Raw genomic sequence first — 19231 nt, 5'->3', positions numbered from 1 at the left:
CTGACAAGGTAAAACTCTATTGTTCTGCCCCTGAACAAGGCAGTTAACCCACTGATCCCTGGTAGGCTGTCATTGTAAATAATAATTTGTTCTTAACTGACTTTCCTAGTTAAATGAAGGTAAAAATGTAAACTCCTTACACATCTAGACAGCCAATACATCTCTGTTGCTAGTAAGGAAATTAATTGGTTCCTCTCACTGGTGTAGTCATGGCCCCGCCTCCTGCTAGAACATTTGTGTGCATCTAAGTAAACTCAGCCATACTGAGATGCATGACAATGCCACCAGCCATACTGCTCGTACTGTGCGTGATTTCCTGCAAGACAGGAATGTCAGTGTTCTTGCCATGGCCAGCGAAGAGCCCGGATCTCAATCCCATTGAGCACGTCTGGGACCTGTTGGGTCGGAGGGTGAGGGCTAGAGCCATTTCCCCCCAGGAACTTGCAGGTGCCTTGGTGGAAGAGTGGGGTAACATCTCACAGCAAGAACTTGCAAATCTGGTGCAGTCAATGAGGAGGAGATGCACTGCAGTACTTAATGCAGCTGGTGTTTACTGTTACTTTTGATTTGGACCCCCCCCACCCTTTGTTCAAGGACACATTATTCAATTTCTGTTAGTCACATGTCTGTGGAAGGTGTTCAGTTTATGTCTCCGTTTTTGAACCTTGTTATGTTCATACAGATATTTACATGTTAAGTTTGAGAAAATAAACGCAGTTGACAGTGAGAGGACGTTTCTTTTTTTGCTGAGTTTATATGTGTGTAGTAGGACTGTTCATGCTTCCTGCCTCCCCCCATTGTCTCACTCAGTAAATGTACATACCCCTAGTTCTTATCCTCCCTCCATTGACCCCAACATATACATTCCTTTTACATGTAAAGTCATCAACAAGTTCTAGTCTGGTAACATGAATAAGTGTATTTCAAGCTAGAATCCAACAGATGTCATCACCCAGAAACGGTACATTTAACATGACACTACCTCATGTTGAGTTGGTTATATCGCTCTCCTGTTTTCTATGGTTGTCTATGGCTGTAAACCTTTATTTTGTAGTTTGCAAATAAAGGCAATGAACATTGAAACGCATGTACGCAATAGAGAGTCATAGTTACTCCAGCCGTTTACCCGCGCTTCACTGAATTTCTTCACTTTGACATGAGGAGCACCGGCGAAACGAGGCCCATCTCCTTTGAATGTCAGCCATCTGATATTTGGTTGAGCCACATGGCGGAGTAGAGTGACGCTGCTATCCAGGGTCCTCCGGCAGGGCCGACGCTGCTTTCCAGGGTCCTCCGGCAGGGCCGACGCTGCTATTCAGGGTCCTCCGGCAGGGGTGACGCTGCTATCCAGGGTCCTCCGGCTGGGCTGACGCTGCTATCCAGGGTCCTCCGGCAGGGCCGACGCTGCTATCCAGGGTCCTCCGGCGGGGCCGATGCTGCTATCCAGGGTCCTCCGGCAGGGCCCACGCTGCTATCCAGGGTCCTCCGACAGGGGTGACACTGCTATCCAGGGTCCTCCGGCGGGACTGACGCTGCTATCCAGGGTCCTCCGGCAGGGCTGACGCTGCTATCCAGGGTCCTCTGGCAGGGGTGGGCATCCGTTTCCTACAGCTTGATTCCATCTGGCACGCGGAGAAACCTGAGGGCAACAAAAGAGAGAGAGATTATTCAGCCGTGAATCGGATGGTAGTGCCCTCTGCCCTTGTATGGAACTGTATCGCTATGTGTGCTTTGCCGGTGTGAGTGATACTTGTTACCATTCTGCCCCTGCGCACCTTACCAAGTGTGCTTATGTGTTTGGATGTTTGTTATGCATTCACTATTGTAAGTTGCTCTGGATAAGAGCGTCTGCTAAATTACTTAAATGTAAAATGTTCTAGACAGTATGTTTTTTACGCTGAGGCTAAGAGGTTGCTCTCCGTTCCCCCACCCGCCCTTCGCCAGAGCGAGAGGCCATAATTCACAAGAAGGTTTGAGGTTGAAACAAAAGCATCCGGGTGCTCCTCCGAGGGATGCCTAGAGTGTGCACAGCTGTCATCAAGGCAAAAGGTGGCTATTTGAAGAATCTCAAATATAAAATATATTTTGATTTGTTTAACACTTTTTTGGTTACTACATGATTCCATGTGTTATTTCATAGTTTTGATGTCTTCACTATTATTCTACAATGTAGAAAATAGTAAAAATAAAGAAAAACCCTTGAATGAGTAGGTGTTGTAAAACTTTTGACTGGAAGTGTAAGTGACCTGTTTATTACAGTTTGATGGTGTTTTCCAGGAGGCTTTGATTTGGCTGAGAAGACACATGGCAGAGGTCTTCCACCACTCTTCCTCCTCTCCTCCTTCTCCTCTCCTCCTCCTCTCCTCCTCCTCCTTTCCTCCTACTCTCATTCTATCCATCGGGAAGGAGAGACATGAAGGGAGGCAGGGCTGTCGATGACACACACATTAATCTAACTCCAGAGCTCCAGAGTCCCAGCCCCAGAGGCCTGCTTAGTACTATCAAAGGCCCGCGCTTCCGCCAAGTCATCGGGGGGGGGGGACTTGAGGGGCGCACACTGGAGACTTGGAAGCTCCCCCAAGCCCTGACAAGCATTTAAAATCAGAGTCAATCAGAGTAAAGAAGCACCATGCTATTAGACATCATCCTGGAGCTGAGGAAGCACATTAGCCTCTCCTCACAGTCTGCAACACACACACACACAAAAACACACACACACACATACACAAACACACAGAAACACACTCAAACACAAACACACATACACAAACACTTTAAGTCGCTCTCATACTTATGTATGCTGTGCAAGTAAGCTATGTACTCAGCTACATTTTCTCCAGCCATGCGCTTATAGAAAGTTGGCAACAGGGTGGTAGGGGAGTGGAGGATGGCGAACGGGGAGAATGGAGAGGGCATAGATAGCTCAATGTATCTACCACCAAATAAGATTAGAGGTGCTGCATTTCTCCCCAGTCGTGTTGGAGCACTCAGGCCCTTTATTTCACCCTGGCCACGGAGACACTAATATATGGAGACGCTGCACATTCAGCTGCAACAGAGCATTTTATCCCTGGCCACCTTCCATTACACACGGGTCACTACGGAAATGTCACTCTACACCCTGAGAGGAGAAAAGGACAGGAGATTGGCCTCTACCCTGCTGACGTCTGGTTCTCACTCTCTCTCTCTGTTCTGTTCACTTGACTTTCCACCAAACAATGTATTAGCATACCATCCACAGACTGAAGCAGAGTAGGAAAACCTTTGGCAAACCTCGAAGAGGCACAATTGTTGTGTGTATGCGGTCCTATAAAAAGAGTGGAAAGTTGGCCGCAAAAGGGGAAGGTTAAAAAGTACTTGTTGGGGTTGTGAACTGGACAGAATGCTCAGTCTGTAGGACACATCTGACACACAAGGACAAGCTCTTTCCGTTGTCAGTTAGCATGCGTTAAAATTGTGTATGCATGCTTCCGTGCAGACGTGTTTATTTTCTGAGAACCCAGTCCAACAGCATTGCCCTGTGTTTGCTCTGACCCCTTACACAGCTGGGATCTGCTGCTCGTGGTGCTGAATGCTCATTGGGCTACGAGTGGTGAATGGTTGCCCACTAAGCAGCTCAAATTGAAGAGAAAGGAGCAGGGAGGTTGCGGGGAGAAGGTGGATTTCTACACACAGGTGTGTGTGTGCGGCCGTGTGTAAGTCTGAGTTTGTATGTGAGTGTGTCTGGCTGGCTGTGATCGTATTTGAGAGAAACTGCTGACTTGAATCCGAATGAGCAGTAGTTCTCCTCAGAGGCAATGCTCTCTCTGTCAGCCTGTAGTTCTCTCTCTCTGTCTCCAGCCTAACAGTGTCTCTGTCAGCCTGTAGTTCTCTGTCTGTCTCCAGCCTAACAGTGTCTCTGTCAGCCTGTAGTTCTCTCTCTGTCTCCAGCCTAACAGTGTCTCTGTCAGCCTGTAGTTCTCTGTCTGTCTCCAGCCTAACAGTGTCTCTGTCAGCCTGTAGTTCTCTGTCTGTCTCCAGCCTAACAGTGTCTCTGTCAGCCTGTAGCTCTCTCTCTGTCTCCAGCCTAACAGTGTCTCTGTCAGCCTGTAGTTCTCTCTCTTTCTCCAGCCTAACAGTGTCTCTGTCAGCCTGTAGCTCTCTCTCTGTCTCCAGCCTAACAGTGTCTCTGTCAGCCTGTAGTTCTCTCTCTGTCTCCAGCCTAACAGTGTCTCTGTCAGCCTGTAGTTCTCTCTCTGTCTCCAGCCTAACAGTATCTCTGTCAGCCAGTGACCAGCATGTCAAGGCCCAGTCTCAGCCACCGGGAAGAAAACTGCCCAAGCATGATAACAAACAGGATCAGGGTGTTTAGTAGAATGACACAAAAACGAATAAAGTCCTCCTCTACTCCTTACAGCATATAGCCCACACCTTCAAACAGAGGAATATGTAGCTATATGGATGGGTAATAAAGTCCTCCTCCACTCTTTACAGCATATAGCCCACACCTTCAAACAGAGGAATATGTAGCTATATGGATGGGTACTGAAGTCCTCCTCTACTCCTTACAGCATATAGCCCACACCTTCAAACAGAGGAATATGTAGCTATATGGATGGGTAATGAAGTCCTCCTCCACTCTTTACAGCATATAGCCCACACCTTCAAACAGAGGAATATGTAGCTGTATGGATGGGTACTGAAGTCCTCCTCTACTCCTTACAGCATATAGCCCACACCTTCAAACAGAGGAATATGTAGCTATATGGATGGGTACTGAAGTCCTCCTCTACTCCTTACAGCATATAGCCCACACCTTCAAACAGAGGAATATGTAGCTATATGGATGGGTACTGAAGTCCTCCTCCACTCCTTACAGCATATAGCCCACACCTTCAAACAGAGGAATATGTAGCTATATGGATGGGTACTGAAGTCCTCCTCTACTCCTTACAGCATATAGCCCACACCTTCAAACAGAGGAATATGTAGCTATATGGATGGGTACTGAAGTCCTCCTCTACTCCTTACAGCATATAGCCCACACCTTCAAACAGAGGAATATGTAGCTATATGGATGGGAACTGAAGTCCTCCTCCACTCCTTACAGCATATAGCCCACACCTTCTTAAATAAACAGAATGTCACCTTCATTCTCAGAGTCCAGCTGTGATCATTCTCACTGCCAGTTCAGCGAAAGAACCACAGTTACATAAGTGTAGTTTAATTAAGCAATTATGCATGAGGGAATGTGGTATATGGCCAATATACCACGGCTGAGGGCTGTTCTTAAGCACGACGCAACGCAGAGTGCCTGGATACAGCCCTTAGCCGTGGTATATTGGCCATATACCACAAACCTCGGAGGTGCCTTATTGCTATTAGAAACTGGTTACCAATGTACTTAGAGCAGTAGAAATAAATGTTTTGTCATACCCGTGGTATACGTGCACCCGGTTTATAACACCACTCATACCACAGTGTTGTTCAATACTCGTTTTTGATTGGCTAGAAGGTCATTCTAGAATAGACATTAAAATCAGATAACTGGACAGTTGGAAAAGATATTGGGACAGATGTATCCCTCTTCCTCCCTGTGTGCCTGTGAGACTGTCATTATCGAAAGAGTACAGATTGCTTATCTCGGCTGTGGCGAATCCTCACAGTATATTGATCCATTATCAATTTCCCCTGCAACTGCTGTGATTCCTAATAGAAAAGCCTCCTTTAGGCCTGGGGTTTATATAATGTGTTTATTAATGGTTTCAGTACTATACGTACCTCACGTTGTTTGGAGGCTCTCAACATGTTCACTGTGTGACGTTGTTGAAGGTGTTGTTGACTGTGGGAAGGACAGAGAGTTGAGACAGTTGGGCAGAAGAGACTTTACTTCCATCTCAGACCTGGGGCGAACTGCAGAGGGCTGTCCATCACTTCAGTCAGGGGCTAGCCCAACTACAGACCAGCGATCCCCGGGGTGGCGCAGCAGGGAGAAGACACAGGAAGCTTTATATCAGAGTAGAAGAAAAAAATATATATATATCTTCATGGATCTGAAAGGATATGATGGATCAGGGATTTTTGGCAATGTAAAGTAATTATACTGAAAGCATCGTGTAATATTCACAAAACTATAATGATGAAGTTGATGGTAATGTGTTAATTAAATGCAAAATGTTATATATTTTCCCTGTATATCATGAGTTGGCTAAATAATGAGTATACATTGTCAGTTGCAGGCAGCAATTACTATAGCCAGTATAAAACCATTTCAGCATCGAGAACACAACAAACACATTATCTTTATCAATTCAGTTTGATGTCCAAGCCTATTTAACCCCCGGCATGTTCTGAAACTGCAATGAGAATGTTCACGCCAAAATATCAAACTGACTGTGACCGAAATAGCTTCACAGGAAGGTAAAATAGCTTGCAACAACAGAGCACATGCACACAGAGGAGGGATTTGCCAAAATAGGATGAATAAAAAACTTAAAAAGGGGAGTTAATGTAATCCTTGCTGAGAGAAAATAGACTCAAAGGATTTTCAAGCAAGTTGGGGAGTAGCAAGCTGAAACTTTGAAGGTCATGGATGAAGAGCACATGGACTTGACAGGGAGCTCTCTCTCTCTCCATCTCTGTCCCTCTCCCTCTCTGTATCTCTCCCTCTCTGTGTATCTCTCCCTCTCTCTCCATCTCTGTATCTCTCCCTCTCTGTCCCTATCCATCTCTGTATCTCTCTCTCTCTCTCTCTCTCTCCATCTCTGTATCTCTCCTCCCTCTATCTCTGTATCTCTCCTCCCTCTCTCTCTATCTCTGTATCTCTCCATCTCTCTATCTCTCCTCCCTCTCTCTATCTATCTCTGAATCTGTCCTCCCTCTCTCTCCATTTCTGTATCTCTCCTCCCTCTCTCTCTCCATCTCTGTATCTCTCCCTCTCTGTCCCTCTCCCTCTCTGTCCCTCTCCATCTCTGTATCTCTCCCTCTCTGTCCCTCTCCATCTCTGTATCTCTCCCTCTCTGTCCCTCTCCCTCTCTGTATCTCTCCCCCTCTCTCTCTCTCTATCTCTCCTCCCTCTCTCTCTATCTCTCCCTCTCTCTCCATCTCTGTATCTCTCCCTCTCTGTCCCTCTCCATCTCTGTATCTCTCTCTCTCTCTCCATCTCTGTATCTCTCCTCCCTCTATCTCTGTATCTCCTCCCTCTCTCTCTATATCTCTCCATCTCTCTATCTCTCCTCCCTCTATCTATCTCTGTATCTCTCCTCCCTCTCTCTCCATTTCTGTATCTCTCCTCCCTCTCTCTCTCCATCTCTGTATCTCTCCCTCTCTGTCCCTCTCCCTCTCTGTATCTCTCCCCCTCTCTCTCTCTCTCTCGCTATCTCTCCTCCCTCTCTCTCTATCTCTCCTCCCTCTCTCTCTATCTCTCCTCCCTCTCTCTCTCTATCTTTGTATCTCTCCTCCCTCTCTCTCTCCATCTCTGTATCTCTCCTCCCTCTCTCTCCATCTCTGTATCTCTCCCTCTCCCTCTCTCTCTCCTTCTCTGTATCTCTCCCTCTCTGTCCCTCTCCCTCTCTGTCCCTCTCCCTCTCTGTATCTCTCCCTCTCTCTCTCTCTCTCTCTTTCTCTCTCTCTCTCTCTCTCTCGCTCTCTCTCTGTATCTCTCCTCTCTCTCTCTCTCTCTCTGTATCTCTCCCTCTCTGTCCCTCTCCCTCTGTGTCAGCATTCAGATCAGAACAGCAGTGCTGAAGGTATTTAACCCATCACTGTACACCCTGATTAACACCTTTTCAAGTCCTCCTGTCAAAATGATGATACCCAATGCACGCACGCACGCACGCACACACACACACACACACACACACACACACACACACACACACACACACACACAGACACACACACACGCAGGATGAAGCATTTCATCCAACAGCACCCAACCTCTCCATCTAATTCCTGATCATGCAAGGAGAGGAGGTTATTGGAATTGAACATCAGAAAGTCCTGATGCTTGTCATCGACTGATGGCTTTCATCTGTTCGATGGGTGAGTGCATACATGCATAATCGCAATAACAGGGCCCTCCGATCTTTAATCTTCCTCTGATTCATTTCATTTTCCATTCATTAGCCGTTTGAAGCTGCAAATGTACATTTCAAATCAAATCAAATCTAATGTTATTAGTCACATGCGCCGAATACAACCTTACATTGAAATGCTTACTTACGAGCCCCTAATCAAAAAGTACCGATAGAATAAGAGATAAAAGTAACAAGTAATTAAAGAGCAGCAAAAAAATGTAAATAGCGAGACTACATACGGGGGGGTACCAATACAGAGTCAATGTTAGTTGAGGTAGTATGTACATGTAGATAGAGTTATTAAAGTGACTATGTATAGATGACAACAGAGAGTAGCAGTGGTGTAAAGAGGGGGTGGGGGGGCACTGCAAATAGTCTGGGTAGGCATGTGACTAGATGTTCAGGAGTCTTCTTATGTCTTGGGGGTAGAAGCTGTTTAGAAGCCTCTTGGACCTAGACTTGGTGCTCCGGTACCGCTTGCCGTGTTGTAGCAGAGAGAACACTCTATGACTAGGGTGGCTGGAGTCTTTGACAATTTTAGGGCCTTCCTCTGACACCGCCTGGTATAGAGGTCCTGGATGGCAGGAAGCTTGGCCCCAGTAATGTAATGGGCCGTTCGCAATACCCTCTGTAGTGACTTGCGGTCAGAGGCCGAGCAGTTGGCATACCAGGCAGTGATGCAACGAGTCAGGATGCTCTCGATGGTGCAGCTGTAGAACCTTTTGAGGATCTGAGGACCCATGACAAATCTTTTCAGTCTCCTGAGGGGGAAGATTTCTCTTTCACATTGGGTGTGAGTACATGCCCTGTCCCATCATATGACTTTAAAACAGCTTCCTATTCTGTCTCAGTGTTGAGGGTTGTACACTTTTAGATGGAGAGTGAAGAATAAATGTAAAGTTTTTGTAGAACTGTCAGTCTCACCCCTTTCTGTAATATTACAGTTAGCTTCATTATCAATTCAGAGACTTTGTGTTTAGCTGTAGTGTTTTCACAGGGCCACATGTGATCAAAGACAGAGCTTTACTTTATATACAGTGATACCTTGTGTAGCCCTTTCCTGCAGTCAAATGACCTAGGGATCCTGAGTGGCGCTATAGACCGGGGTTCGATCCCGGGCTGTATCACAACCGGCCGTGATCGGGAGTCCCATAGGGCGGCGCACAATTGGCCTAGCGTCGTTCGTGTTAGGGGAGGGTCTGGCTGGGGTAAGCCGTTATTGTAAATAAGAATTTGTTCTTAACTGACTTGCCTAGTTAAAAACCTGCCAAAAATCCGGTGTTTCTATGTCAAACATGTTTTTGTTATGTTTCAGTCTTCTATAATGTATATAAAGTGTAATATTGGGATGCAAACTCAAAATGTAATACATTACAACTCTATATCTGACATGGTACAGGTGTCTTCTTTTTAAGCCCATGACCATGAGTCTGAGGTGTATACTTTTAAAGTAGATTTGTTTAAGACTACCACGAATCAGTCTATGTGACCCTGATTTAGCTCACTACAGGAAAAGGTTAACACTTAACTTCAAATAATCTCATTTACTCAATTGTAAAGAGTCAGTGCTGGTGGGCTATTTCTGAAGACCTCTGAATGGAGCAGAATTGTTTGCTTGGTTGTATAAATAATGCATTACCATTGGCTAACAAATTGGTAAATCAACATCCTAAGTGGTGTATAGAGAGATAAGACAATAACTACAGACCTTTCCTACCAAGATCTTCTGAAATACCAAGAGCACTTACACTGCACTAACCTCTTCAAATCTAAGTACTATGTTTTAGGTACTGTGCTAAATAGCAAACACTCCATATAAAATGCAATTACGTCTTTGGAGGGTTGACCTGAGCCACCTCTGTCACACAAAGCCATCATAGTTAAAGTGCTCACGGGAGCCGTTATAGACAGCGTTATCTACTGATTGGAGTATTGATGGGGGGGTTAAGAGTTGCCCTGTCGCCATAGGATATATGGACCCATAGATGGAGCCAGCCAAGCTGACCTGATCCCTAAAGACACCACCTAGACGTCTGGATGCTTGGCTAGATTCCTGGATGGATGAGGCAACACTAATGATTGATGCTTTGAATCAAATGCTACTGCATTTAACCACCTGAGCTATCCACAGTGAAGAGATAATAAGGCCTTATATGAGACTCAGGAAACCCCACAGTGAGATAAGATGGACTCTAACACACATACATGTATATATGTGTTATGTGATAATGCTTTGCTTGCACGCCCCGAGGCACCCCAGAGCAGTGTCCTTCTATGCAAGATACATACCCATTTGATGGATTGCAAGTAGGGTCTACAGTTGCTGCAATGTCAACATCATGAAATGTAGAGAATCCCCTATCAAAGTGGAATCTCTCTAAAACATTTTAACGTTTAACGTTCCGTTCGCTCCGAGTACTGCAGGGTTCCCCAAATGGCCAAATTTGGCACGGGGGTGATTTTATTACTTACTTACTGACTTTATTGTCCCCATGGGGAAATGTTGTTGCTGTGTCATGTACACCTTTAAAGTAGCGTTTAAATTCAAAACAAAATTGACAATACAACTTTCATAACAGTTACATACCAATAAAACATTTTTTTTTTAAAGACTAGCCTGCTGGCCTTACTGAGTCGATAGGAACATTAGCCCAAGCTATTTAGGAGGGATATCACACCTGGCACAAATTATTGTCTAGTTCTGTTTTTCCTGCTGAGGGGTGCCCTATACCTGCGTCCAGAGGGGAGTAGTTCAAAGTCCGGGTACAGGAGGTGGCTTGGGTCTAAAATTATATAGTGAGCCTTGCGGAGGGCCCTGACCTTAAAGATCTCATCCAGGCCTGTCTGTTTGACTCCAAGTACCTTGCTTGCTGTGGTGATAATCCTCAGCATATTTCTCTGGCTGACAGTGACATTGCCAAACCAACAAACAATACAAAAAGTTAAAATACTCTCAATGAAAGATTTGTAAAACAGAGTCAGTACAGTACAGTCTACATTAAAAGATCCCAGCTTTTTGAGAAAGTACAGTCTCTGTTGGCTCTTTTTGTAGATCAGGTCTGTACATTTACTCCACTGAAGTTTATTGTCCAAGGGGACACACAGGTATTTGTATTCCTCTACAATCTCTATGTTCTGACCTCTGATAGATGTTGCAGAGGAAGGTGTTGTACACTTCCTGATGTCTATGCACATCTCTTTGGTCTTGTTGGTATTGAGGACCAAGTGTGATTCCTCACACCACTATTTTATTTTATTTATTTATTTTATTACCCCCCAAGTTTACTGAACATTTTCTTTTTTAACAAAACGTGTTTAGTTATTTTTATTGTTGGATATAAAAGACTCTAAAAACTCTAGCAAATCAGTCATTTTAATTTTGGAAATCTGTTCCAAAGTTTTCCCATGCATACTAGAGAGATATACACTGAGCGTACAACACATTAGCAACACCTTCCTAATATTAAGTTGCTCCCCCTTTTGCACTCAGAACATTCTCAATTCGTCAGGGCATGGTCTCTACAAGGTGTTGAAAGCGTTCCACAGGGATGCTGGCTCATGTTGACTCCAATGCGTCCCACAGTTGTGTCAAGCTGGCTGGAAGTCCTTTGGGTGGTGAACCATTCTTGTTACAAACTGTTGAGCTTGAAAAACCCAGCAGCGTTGCCGTTCTTGACAAACTCAAACCGGTGTGCCTGGCACCTACTACAGTACCGTACCACGTTCAAAGGAACTTAATATTTTGTCTTGCCCACCCTCTGAATGGCTTGCCCACCCTCTGAATGGCTTGCCCACCCTCTGAATGTCTTGCCCACCCTCTGAATGGCTTGCCCACCCTTGCCCACCCTCTGAATGTCTCAATTGTCTCAAGGCTTAAAAATAATTATTTATTCTGTCTCCTCCCCTTCATCTATACTGATTGAAGTGGATTTAACAAGTGCCATCAGTAAGGGATCATAGCTTTACCCTGAATTCACCTGGTCAGTGTATGTCATGGAAATAGCAGGAGTTCATTATGTTTTGTACACTCAGTGTAGGTGTACAGTACCAGTCAAAAGTTTGGACACACCTACTCATTCAAGGGTTTTTCTTTATTTGTACTATTTTCTACATTGTAGAATAATAGCGAAGACATCAAAACCACGAAATAACACATATGGAATCTAGTAGTAACAAAAAAAGTGTTAAACAAATCAAAATATATTTCAGATTTCAGATTCTTCAAAGTAGCCACCCTTTGCCTTGATAACAGCTGTGTACACTCTTGGTATTCTCTCAACCAGCTTCATGAGGTAGTCACCTGGATTGCATTTCAATTAACAGGTGTGCCTTGTTAAAAGTTAATTTGTGGAATTTCTTTCCATCTTAATGCGTTTGAGCCATTCAGTTGTGTTGTGACAAGGTAGGGGTGGTTTACAGAAGATAACCTTATTTGGTAAAAGACTAAGTCCGTATTATGGCAAGAACAGCTCAAATAAACAAAGAGAAACGACAGGCCATCATTATGTTAAGACATGAAGGTCAGTCAGTCTGGAAAATGTCAAGAACTTTTAACGTTTCTTCAAGTGCAGTCGCAAAAACCATCAAGCTCTATGATGAAACTGGCTCTCATGAGGACCGCCACAGGAAAGGAAGACCCAGAGTTACCTCTGCTGCAGAGGATAAGTCCATTGGAGTTACCAGCCTCAGATTGCAGCCCAAATAAATACTTCAATGACTTCAAGCAACAGACACATCTCAACATCAACTGTTCAGAGGAGACTCCGTAAATCAGGTCTTCATGGTCAAATTGCTGCAAAGAAACCACTACTAAAGGACACTAATAAGAAGAAGAGACTTGCAAGAGCCAAGAAACATGAGCAATGGACATTAGACCAGTGGAAATCTGTCCTTTGGTCTGATGAGTCCAAATTTGAGATTTTTGGTTCCAACCACGGTGTCTTTGTGAGACACAGAGTAGGTGAACGGATGATCTCTGTATGTGTGGTTCCCACCATGAAGCATGGAGGAGGAGGTGTGATGGTGTGAGGGTGCTTTGCTGGTGACACTGTCAGTGATTTATTTAGAATTCAAGGCACACTTAACCATCATGGCTACCACAGCATACCACTGCAGCAATACGCCATCCAATCTGGTAGCCATGCTACCACATAGTGGTGTAGTGAGTGGCTCAGCAGTCTAAGGCACTGCATCTCAGTGCTAGAGGTGTCACTACAGACCCTGGTTCAATTCCAGGTTGTATCACAACCGGCCATGATTGGGAGTCCCATAGGGCGGTGCACAATTGGCCCAGCGTCGTCCTGGTTAGGGTTTGGCCAGGGTAGGCCGTCATTGTAAATAAGAATTTGTTCTTAACTGACTTGCCTAGTTAAAGATAAATATCATTTGTTTTTCAACAGGACAATGACCCAACACACCTCCAGGCTGTGTAAGGGCTATTTTACCAAGAAGGAGAGTGATGGAGTGCTGCATCAGATGACCTGGCCTCCACAATGACCAATCAACCCAGTTGAGATGGTTTGGGATGAGTTGGACCGCAGAGTGAAGGAGTGAAGGAAAAGCAGCCAACAAGAGCTCAGCATATGTGGGAACTCCTTCAAGACTGTTGGAAAAGCATTCCAGGTGAAGCTGGTTGAAAGAATGCCAAGAGTGTGCAAAGCTGTCATCAAGGCAAAGGGTGGCTACTTTGAAGAATCTAAAATATAAAACACTTTTTTGGGTTACTACATGATTCCATGTTATTTCATAGTTTTCATGTCTTCACTATTATTCTGAAATGTAGAAAATGTTAAAAATAAAGAAAAACCCTTTAATGAGTAGCTGTGTCCAAAGTTTTGACTGGTACTATACATGACTGTAATGAACACGATGGGAGACAGAGAGCTGGTTTCAAGCGCAGGGCACAGCAGGTGTTTATTGTAAAGGACCACAGGAGGAGGCAGGTAGCTGGGTCCAGGGGCAGGCAGAAGGTCATACACAGGGACTCCAAAAAGGTAACAGTACAGGCAGAGAAAAGGCTAATAGCGTAGTCCGGGAGATCAGGCAAGAGGTTGATGACAGGAAATCTGATAGGCAAAAGTACAGGCAGGGAATAGGCAAAAAGGCATCATTAGTGAGGATGGCCTAAAACTACAATACACGGGAGGACTCATATGGAACATAACAGGGCTCCGGATAGAATGTGTATCAAAACAAACAATACCTCACAGTGATGGGGTGCAATGAACTGAACTAAATAGTGTGTGTAAATGACACACAGGCGCGTAAACAGGTGATCAGAATTCAGGTGATTGGGATCTGGAGAGTGAGCTGTGTTCAGGGGATCTATGTGTATGAGAGTGTGAGTTGGAAGCAGACGTTACAATGACGGTATGAAAATCTGGATAACGCCAAACCCTATCATAACCATACCCTCTGTTTGATATGAGTCATCTCATTGCTAGACACAAACAAAGTTTTGTACACTCAGTGTATGTGATCGTATACAAGGCTTAAAGTAATTATGTTTTATGTTTTAGTCAAATATTATATGTGTTTGGGCTTCTTGCAGTCAATTTGCAATCTACACATGACTTGTATTAAGTCCCAGCCTGCTGACCATTCACTCAAGAAAAAAATTGGCCCGTTGTTAAATCTAGTTGATGATCCCTGGCGTACTGTAAAGAACAGATGACAGAACCCTTTATATGTCATGATAGGAGGAGGATGTTTATACAGTAGGCATCCTTCAGATGAGCAGCTTTAGGGAAACGGCTGTTCCTCTCTTTAAAGCTGTGACAGGCTGTGTGATGGGAGCAGTGAATGTCACAGACCTGTTAGTGGTTAGCAGTGCTTAGATTAAGGATGTGGGGTGTCATCACCTTCCCAATTAACAGATACAAAAACAGACACCCAAATGTTTTAGACAGAGCACCGGTAGGAGGGCAATTTGTGATGCCATGGAAATTAATTATGACATCCCACATGCTAAACAAGGGCCTGCATTTTTCATCAGCGATTGCCATTAAAGTTCATTCGAAGGCATCCGTCGAAAATGACTAGACAGAATCTACATTATGTAAATCTTGTCATGCAAGTTGACAAGATCAGCGCGCAGATGCACCATGTGAGGTTCAATTATAAGTAATCATCATTTGTCAGATTAATTTGCCACTAGATTAATTCTGATGATCAGCTTTTGACAAAATATTTCTTTCCATGAATTCATTTAACAGCATTATGACAGGCGCCTGGAAGCCTTTACCAACAGCACATCCAGATCTGTCAATACAAGCAGACAATATTTTACCTAAATGTCTTTTATTCACATATTTACATATTTGAGATATGCATCATTACACTTTATTTACAAAAAAAAGAGTTGAAGCAGATGGGATTTCAAGTTGGTCACTTAACTGACTTGTGTTCTATGAGTTACTTGTAGGAATGCTCTCCTTGTTACAGTGTCATGTTTACAGTAGTTCCTTGTCTTCTCTCTTCTCCTTCTCCACTCCCTTTCTAAAAGAGAGAGTATGATCAGAGAAGAGACTGACAACCAGCCAGGCAGACATGAGTTAGAGGTTTTCTTTCTCAAGTGTTGTAGATGAACAGGCTACCTGAGGTTCTGAAGTCAAGGAGAGTTCATCTCTGGGATGAATCAACTTTCTTAATGTTTCTTAATGTTCTCTGAAACGGAGGCATTGTTGTGCTGCAGCACTAATGAATATCACTTACAATTTGACCATTTAGACAAATCCTGAACATTATGTAGATTGAGTTGTAGGAAGGCTCTCCTCGTTACAGCATCATGTTTATTTCCTCATTTCCTCATGTGTCACTGACAGCCCACCAGGCAGACACAACATCGCTCAATGTAAAACACTGCAGGCGAGGGAGGCTAGACTGTCTAGTTACCACTGTTGGCTGGAATGAATATTAGGAAGCCTGTACTCTTTCATCAGTGTGGATAACATCAGCAAGACAGGGCATGGTCAGCCTTGCTGGTCAGCCTTGCTGGTCAGCCTTGCTGGTCAGCCTTGCTGGTCAGCCTTGCTAGTCAGCCTTGCTGGTCAGCCTCATCAAGTCCTTTTGAATGTACAATTGAGGTCAGCATGACATCATGAAATTGTCTTTCTTTTTGGACACCAGTATGTCAGTTAGTAAAGGGAAGGATGTTGAGGTCTGATGTAGACGAACAGGCTTGCAACATACATGGGGAAGTTTTTTTGTAACTGAAGGCACACACACACACACACACACACACACACACACACACACACACACACAGAACAGCAGCCATTCAGCCCAGCCCAAACTCCTACAGATCCTAGTCTACCATCTATCTGCCTTTTTTAAACTTGGTCAATTACTTCTCCGTAGATGGAAAGCATTAGACAACTTGGAAAAGCACTCCAGCTCCATTTTAGCCGATAGGATGCATAACCCAATTTGCGCCGGGCTCCAGAGCCATCATGAAGATAAAGAGCTCTGGTGAATGGGCTTGGGATGGGGATGGGTTGCAGCCTGCAGACGCCAGCCAGCGGCAGACACCACTCATTACCCATCCAGGCTGGAGGGGAATGAGTCTCACTGGATGACTGAGGAGGCCCTGAGGGTCTTTCTGGAAGAGGGAGAGTATGATCAGAGAAGAGACTGACAACCAGCCAGGCAGACATGAGTTAGAGGTTTTCTTTCTCAAGTGTTGTAGATGAACAGGCTACCTGAGGTTCTGAAGTCAAGGAGAGTTCATCTCTGGGATGAATCAACTTTCTTAATGTTCTCTGAAACGGAGGCGTTGTTGTGCTGCAGCACTAATGAATATCACTTACAATTTGACCATTTAGACAAATCATGAACATTATGGAGATTAAATTAGATTATTTAACTCCTTACGTTAAAGGGTTAATGACCAAATAGACTCCATTCATGCTTTCATCCATTCCCAATGAGATCTCCTATAGATCAGCGCTGCCAGGAACAGATTCTGACGCCTGGAGGAAATTCCCTCAGGTGCACATTAGTGAACAGGGAATGGAGAGGGAACATGGCTTCCCCAGCTGTTAGTGGGGGTCCCATGACTCATTCACATGTTCTACAGAGAAAGTGCATTCTTGCTCTACACTTCATAATGATAGAGATTCCATCGAACCACGGCCTCCACCATTGGCATTGCAAGCATGGAAAATGTTTTGTACATACAGAACATTTTATGCTGTGTGAGAGAGGAGGGAAATACAAATATTATTTCCCAGAAAGGCTGACCATTACCATGGCTGGTTAGAAGTGCTAGTGTAGGGCCTCCCGGGTGGTGCAGCGGTCTAAGGCAGTGGTCTAAGGCAGTGGTCTAAGGCAGTGGTCTAAGACAGTGGTCTAAGGCACTGCATCGCAGTGCTAGCAGTGCCATCAGAGATTCTGGGCTCGAGTCCAGGCTCTGTCGTAGCCGGCCGCGACCGGGAGGCCCATGGGGCGGCGCACAACTGGCCCAGCGTCGTCTGGGTTAAGGAGGGTTTGGCCGGCAGGGATGTCCTTGTCTCATCGCGCACTAGCGACTCCTGTGGCGGGCCGGGCGCAGTGCATGCTGACCAGGTCGCTAGGTGTACGGTGTTTCCTCCAACACATTGGTGCGGCTGGCCTCCGGGTTGGATGGGCATTGTGTCAAGAAGCAGAGCGGCTTGGTTGGGTTGTGTTTCGGAGGACACACAGCTCTCAACCTTCGCCTCTCCCGAGTCCGTACGGGAGTTGCAGCGATGAGACAAGACTGTAACTACCAATTGGATACCACGGAAAAAAAAGAAGTACTAGTGTATTTGTGATGACTCTTTAATGTCACAGATTCCATCGAACCACAACCTCCACCACTGACCTTGACTCCATGGAACATGTTCTCTACAGTACATGCATCACATTGAGTACAGTTGCGTAAGAGAGCTGAGAAATATAAATGTTACTGAAGAAATGAAATGTTAATGTGTTGGTGATGACTTCTCTAAATTCTCTAAAACAACATTGGAGCCGGCTTATGGTAGAGAAATGAACATTCAATTATCTTGAAACAGCTCTGTTGGACATTCCTGCAGTCAGCATGCCAAATGCATGCTGTGGCATTGTGTTATGGGACAAAACTGCACATTTTAGAGAGGTATTTTATTGTCCCCAGCACGAGGTGCACCTGTGTAATGACCATGCTGTTTAATAAGCTTCTTGATATGCCACACCTGTCAGGTGGATGGATTATCTTGGCAAAGGAGAAATGCTTACTAACATTTTAGTGCATTTTAGAGAAATAGGATATTTGTGCATATGGAACATTTCTGGGATCTTTTATTTCAGCTCGTGAAACATGGGACCAACACTTTACATGTTGCGTTTATATTTTTGTTCAGTATAATAGTGTTTTTGTTGTTCAATTTCCCTCACAGCAAGCAGAGAATGCTACGGAAGTAGCTAGCAACTCCTAATGAGATTTGGTAGGGATATTACTTTGCATCCTTACAAACTTACTTTTACATTTGGTCTAACCATGTTATGGTGATAACATTTTATACATTATGCATATCCTATTGTTGTCCAGCTGTGCTCTCCCTGAATTGTTATATATCCTTCACTGGCACTGAGCAGATGTACTATTACAAAACGCTGTCTGTTTACAGTAAAGGGAGAAGTGTCCCTGTCTTGAGCTTTGCAGTCACCTCTTGTTCCTTCTGTGATTATAGTCTGTCTGCAGAGATCAAAACAGGTACAATCTGTTTACAGCCTCCATACTCATTTAGCCCCCAACCCTCCCGCTTAGTGGCTTATTGCATTTTCAGCATTGGCACACACAACAAACTGGCTACAAAAAGTGCACTAGTAGCACTCTCTCTCCCTCTCTCTGTCCCTCTAGTCCATCTCTCTCTCTCTCTCTCTCTCTCTCTCTCTACTTTGTTTCAACTCTCTCTCTCTCTCTCTCTCTCCCTCTCTCTGTCCCTCTAGTCCATCTCTCTCTCTCTCTCTCTCTCTCTCTCTCTCTACTTTGTTTCAACTCACTCTCTCTCTGTCCCTCTCTCTCCCTCTCCCTCTCTCTCCCTCTCTCTCCCTCTCTCTGTCCCTCTAGTCCATCTCTCTCTCTCTCTCTCTCTACTTTGTTTCAACTCACTCTCTCTCTGTCCCTCTCTCTCTCTCCCTCTCCCTCCCTCTCTCTGTCCCTCTCTCTCTAC

The sequence above is a fragment of the Salmo trutta genome, chromosome 19, assembly GCF_901001165.1.
Source record: "Salmo trutta chromosome 19, fSalTru1.1, whole genome shotgun sequence".
Lineage (NCBI taxonomy): Eukaryota > Metazoa > Chordata > Actinopteri > Salmoniformes > Salmonidae > Salmo > Salmo trutta.
This window is presented reverse-complemented; position numbering follows the sequence as displayed.